A 6698-nucleotide genomic window follows, 5' to 3' on the forward strand; every position below is an offset into this window, starting at 1 on the left:
CAAGGAAAGAGAGGGACATATTGCAAATCTTCGTAAGTTCTTTGCAAGGCTACGAAAGTACAATATGAGACTCAACCCTCAGAAATGCACATTCGGGGTAACATCCGGAAAACTCCTGGGATATGTCGTTAGTCAAAGAGGCATAGAGATAGATCCTTCAAAAATCAAAGCTCTGATTGAAATGCCACAACCCCAAACAGAAAAAGAAGTCAGAGGATTCCTGGGAAAAGTACAATACATAAGTCGATTCATATCGAAACTCACAATGATTTGCGAGCCTATCTTCAAGAAACTCAAGAAAACAGACCACACCATGTGGGATGATGATTGTCAAAAGGCGTTTGACCGAATCAAGGAGATATTGGCTAAACCGCCAGTGCTCATGCCGCCACAACGAGACCAACCTCTTGGTTTATATCTCACAGTAACTGAAACCGCCATGGGTGCCATGTTGGCTCAAACTGTAGGAAGCGAAGAAAGAGTTATTTACTATCTAAGTAAGAAGTTCTTGGAATATGAGTGCAAATACTCACAACTCGAAAAGACATGCCTCGCTCTTGTGTGGGCAACGAAGAAGCTACGTCACTACATGCTTAGCTACTCCGTCAAGATATATTCCAAAATGGATCCAGTCAAATACCTCTTCGAGAAACCCGTCCTCAACGGACGTCTGGCAAGATGGACCCTGATGCTCTCAGAATTCGACCTTAAATATGTGCCACTGAAAGTTATAAAAGGTCGCGCCGTCGCCGAATTCTTCGCAGAAAATCCTATCAACGACGCACAAACCATAGATACATGGTCATTTCCCGACGAGGACATACTTCAAACAGATGTAGACTCCTGGGACCTATATTTTGACGGAGCATCAAACTTAAGAGGATTCGGAATAGGAGTGTTTCTCATTTCTCCTGAAGGTGAGCATACACCGATTGCTGTCAAACTCGACTTCGAGGTGACAAACAACGCCGCAGAATACGAAGCTTGTCTCATTGGGCTACAAGCGGCGGTAAGCTTAGGTATCAAAAACCTCCGAGTACATGGGGATTCATCACTGATCATCAACCAAGTTACAGGATCCTGGAAAATCCGAAGTGAAAGCCTCGCACCCTATCAGGCTAGGATAGACCAAGTCGCTCAATTCTTTGATCACGTAACATACCTACACCTACCTCGGGAGGAAAATCAATTTGCAGACGCTCTTGCGAAACTTGCATCTCTAATAAATATGCCGGATCACATGATAGAAATGCCTTTGTGTATCGAACGACGGTCAGAGCCGGCTTATGTCCATCAAATCACCGATGAAGAGGAAATCGCACAGGAACCCTGGTTACAAGCAATCCTGAATTTCAAGCTTAATGGTACCTATCCGCCGGATATGGACAAAAGGGGACAACGCGCTATACGCCTATTAGCTTCCCAATACATTCTGATGCAAGGAGAATTATACAAAAGAACACCTCTTGGTGTAGTCCTACGTTGCCTCGATCATTCGCAGGCACGAAAAGTGATGGAAGAAGTCCACGACGGAGAATGCGGTCCCCACATGAGTGGGCCCATGATGGCAAAGAAAATCACACGTTTAGGGTATTATTGGACCACAATGGAATCCGATTGCATCAAATACGTGAGACATTGCCACAATTGCCAAATCTTCGGGAATGTACAACATGTCCCTCCTTCATTGCTATACACGATGACATCTCCTTGGCCATTCTCTGCATTGGGAATCGACATAATCGGGAAAATAACCCCAGCCGGAACAGGAGGTCACTGTTTCATCCTAGTGGCAATTGACTATTTCACCAAGTGGGTAGAAGCGGCTTCCTACACTGGTCTTACGGCTAAAAATGTGGCTAAATTCATACAAAACAACATCATCTGTCGATATGGTTGCCCACATGAGATCATTAGCGATAATGGGTCACATTTCCAAGCCGAAACAGAGCAATTGCTAGCCAAATACAAGATTAAGCATCACCACTCCTCGCCCTATAGACCACAGACTAACGGCGCGGTAGAGGCGGCAAACAAGAATGTTGTCACAATTCTCAAGAAAATGACTGACAACTACAGAGATTGGCCAAGCAAGATACCTTTCGCCCTATGGGGGTACCGTACATCTGTTAGAACGCCCACTGGGGCTACTCCTTTCTATTTGACCTACGGCATGGAAGCCGTACAACCAGTGGAGCTAGAAATACCATCCTTGCGTATTCTACTAAAAAGTCAAATCCCAGAAGCCGATTGGAAGAAGGATAGGTATGAAGAACTCATCCTCCTGGATGAACGTAGGCTACGCGCCTTACATAATGTCCAAACATATCAAGCCCGTATCAAACGAGCTTTCAACAAAAGGGTTAAACCAAGAAACATCAAAGAAGGAGACTTAGTACTCAAATCGGTTAGAGCTCTTTTACCCGTCGACCCACGGGGAAAATTCAAACCCAATTGGGCCGGACCATATCTAATCAAATCCATACTCCCAGGGGGTGCGGTTAGAATCACAGACCTAGATGGGAATGAGTTTTCAAACCCTACAAACCTTGACCAACTGAAACGATACTATGCCTAGAATAGGACCACACACGCGCCTCGCGTAAACCCATGTGTCGCTCTTGTGGCACTAAATAAACGGCCCCTAGCCCAGCTGAAATAAGCTAAATGTCACCATGCCCTTGCATTTTGACAAGTTTGTCATCCTCATATCATCAAATAAACTAAATTCGCACCTTCAGAGTAAGCAAAAGCTCATGCTTATTTTCTATGTTCAGTACAAGCTCTTGCTTCGAACAATTATTCTTTTACATTTACTCGAACTACGCGCAAGGGTTTGATTTCGCTTTTTTAAAGTGAATACGTAGGCAATCCTTCACAGGATTCAACCCATTATATCTAAAATGTAAATAGAAGGACATTTGCATTGCATTTGAAATTCGACAAGAATAATAAAAGAAAATCACAACGGTTTCATAACCATTTAACCTTTTTTATTTTCATTCAATTTCTAATAATAATAATACGACAAATAATAAAAATATACTAGGCTAGGATTCTAAAAATCCCTCCTTTTTTATTACAACAATAATAATAATAGTCAAATAATAAATAAAGACTCGGGCTATTCTTCCATCTTCCCCTTGCCCTTGTCACTCTTGTCATATTTCCCGTCACGACCCCGAGCTGGGCGCTCGTGCACCACTTCAGACCTAATCACCAACGGTCTTTATCGAGGCCTGACTCTTCCATTTTTGCCAACCACCATCTCTGCAACAGGAGTAGTCTTTGATTTCTTTGAAGGATGAATGACCTGAAACCCGGCTTCTTCTTCTCCTTCTGTCAGATGCTTCTCCTTCTCTTTCTCTCCCTCGCGCACCTTGTAATCAATCGGCTCACGTTTCCTCAATCTCTCGCGCTCTTCCGGAGTTGCAGCCTTTCTCCACCTCAGATAGGAATCCGACACCCACAAAGCATTGGCGGAGAAGCTCAAGAACCACATGTTTCTTTGGGCCCATTTGATAGCCCACTCTCTTCGGCTCTCTGTAGTAAGCGCCACAGCAGTCTACGGAACGGCATCAAGCCTAGGGATCGTCTGCTTCAACCCGACTTGCCTCATCAACCTTTCCGGAAAGATGCATACCATGAACTCCAATCCCGGAATGCGCACAGACCTAGTGGGATCCAGAGAAGACACTCCAGTGACAGACTTGAGGTGCCACCATGGTACGACCCACCTAATCAACGGACCATCATCATTCTTCAGCTTGTTCTTCCAATAGTCACAGACCCGGGTGAAGTCCACCATGTACAACCGCGTCCTCATCGCAATCATACGGGAATGATAGAAAAGTGCATGAACTGGGGGCTCGATCAGTCGGAGCCGTTCCATAAGCCAAACCTACAGAAAGCAGGTATTAGACATTAAAAAAAAAACGAAAACAAAAAAAAAAAAAAAAAAAAAAAAAAAAAAAAAAAAAAAAAAAAAAGATGATGTCTTTTACCTGTAGGATGACGGGACTCCCCAGAAATGGCAGATCACGGTTGGATTTCTTATTATCCAAACCCAAGATAATCTCCCCTAAGCACAAGCAAGTCTGGGCTCTGCGCGACTCCATTTGCTCAATAAGACCCAAAAGACGGGGATCACCTCGCAAATCTTCATCAACGTGTCCTTGGAAGACATACACGTGCAAAGAAACAAAAGCCAAATGCCCTCCTCCCGGCAACATGGGAAACAGTAGGGTCGGCCCCGTTAATGAATCGGTCCACAAAGTCCAAAGATTCTCACGCCTTTCGGGGTAACTAAACGATCCACCTCAAGTCTGGTCAGTCCAAGCAAGTCTCTGAATTTGCTCTTATACCCTTGTGAAGTGGAAGGAATGGCAGGCAAATGTTCGGGTCCCACCCACCAATGGCGGCAATTTCTTCAGAAACGGGCAAATATCACCTCCCGGGAACGCGAAAACATGATAATTCGGGTCCCAATAGTCAAGGCAAGCATCCAAGAACGGTGTTACTATCTTAATGAGTTTCAAACTCAATAAAGACCCAAGGTTATAAGCACCCATGTTGTGCTTCTCAATATTCGAGAATTCATTAGTCCATTCCTTCAAACGGATCTCCAAAGTATTCATGATGACTAATTTCTCTTAAAGATTTATTTTTGAGAGTTTTATATGAATAGACGAGGAAGAGACGGAAGAATTATATGATTTAAAGCTTCGTCGACGCTTCTATTTATACTAATTGCTGTTTCCAAAAATCCGCCAGCATAGACCGGCTTGGAGAACAGTAGGCAATACGCTTTGCGCCTATTCCAAGGGACGCACTCATCTTTGCGCGCTCTTCCCCAGGCTCAATTTCTGTGATTTCCGCGTTTGGATCTTTCCTAATTCTATAACGAATAATTTCCTATTCCTACGGGATTTTATTTTGGTAAACACGAGCAGTTTACCATGTTTTAAGTTTCCTATTTTCGCGGGCACGCATTTCGAGGCAACGTCGACGCCTTCGCCATTTTCATCACACTTAATTCTTCTTTTTTATCATTATTTTAATTCATTTATTTTTAGGAAATAAATCTCACTTTCTTTTTGGGAAATAATTTTCTTTTGTTTTCATTTCTACACTTATATATTTCTTTTTTTTCTTTTTTTTTAGGGGGTAACCCTCCCTACCGTCCGGTCATTTCCGGCAAATTTTTTGCTTTTCCTTGTGCTCTTCTGAGTCTCATTTTGCGCTGATTAAAGGCCTTATGTATATAAAATGTATGTTTTGCGTAATTTCCATGTAAATTTCGGCAGCATGACGGCATAAACCGTTGTCTACCAAACCTGTTCAAGAACTAACCTGCAGGTACAAGCAACACAACCCAAAGAAAAAGGCACTCGGCCACCATATATACACCAAACGGAGCAAATGTACAAGCAAACTGGGGGCTTGCGCCCCGAACAAAGATCCAAGCAAACTGGGGGCTTGCGCCCCAAACAAAGTCCAAAAAATGTTCAAACCAGAAGTCCAAAATGTACAAGTCTACAAAACTACACAAAACTACTGCTGGGCGCCCTCCAACTCGGCAACTCTGGCCGCAAGAACGGCATTCTCGACATCTCGAAACTCGAGCTCCCTCAGCAAGCGAGCGGTCTCCTCCCGAGACTGGGCCAACTCTCGCTCCCGCTCGCGGTCACCCTGTAAACAAGAAATTGGCTCATGTCAATCAATTCAAGCAAGATCAAAAATAAAAAAAAAACCAAAAATCAAAAGAAATCAAACGAGGTTCATACCTGACGACCTCGACCACCGACGAGTGCCTCGATGGCAGTAGCTCGCAGCCAGTTGGCCACCCTCCATAGTGCCACGAACCGGGACGGCGCGACCTGCATTTTCAAAGGAAATTCTCAGCAAATTGAACAAGTTCAATCAAATGTGTTCTTACACAAAAGTTATATAAACAAGAGGCTTACCCTCCGAATCGATCTTTGCCGGTCCTCTAGGCCAGCATCCGTCACAGCTACGTCGAAGTCACGCAACTCGGAGATCGTCGTCCTCCCGGTCGCGTCAGTGTACTCGAGGGTCTCGGGGTACTCTGGGGGCTCGATGCCCGCCGCCTCAACCTCCTGCAAGGACAAATAGCTCTCGTTAATCGACGATCTTTCGTCGCAATTCTCGAAATCAAAGTCAACAAAAAAAGCAAAAGATACTCACCACTACCGGCCAGTACGCCAACCTCCCGTAGAGGAACGTCGAGTAGTCCTCGCCAGGGAGAAGAAGGTCGTCGCCGCTGGCACCAGCCAAGTCCGCCTCCCTCTCAGCCTCAGAAGGCTCCCTAAACATCGTCCTGGGAGGATCGACGGGAACCGTCAACGCGTCCCGAGAGCACTGACGAGCCAACCGCTCGCCCAGATACCACACAGGACCCATCGACGTCCACAACAGCAGCCGACTCGAGCTCCTAGGTCGAAGGACCTCAGCGACAAAAGAAGGCGCTCTAGCATACTCCGCCCAAGGTCTGGGCACCCACTGCGACAATATAAAGGCAAAGATCATTCCTATGATCAAGTAAAAGCAAAGTACGAGAAATATAAATGAATACAAATGGGATACTCACGCTGCTCAGCTGAAGAGCGTTCACGTCCCGCCAGCAGACATTGTGAGAAGAACGCTTGCTCTTCGTCCGGCACATGACCCAATCCTTC

Source organism: Silene latifolia, chromosome 10 (genome assembly GCF_048544455.1).
Source record: "Silene latifolia isolate original U9 population chromosome 10, ASM4854445v1, whole genome shotgun sequence".
NCBI lineage: Eukaryota > Viridiplantae > Streptophyta > Magnoliopsida > Caryophyllales > Caryophyllaceae > Silene > Silene latifolia.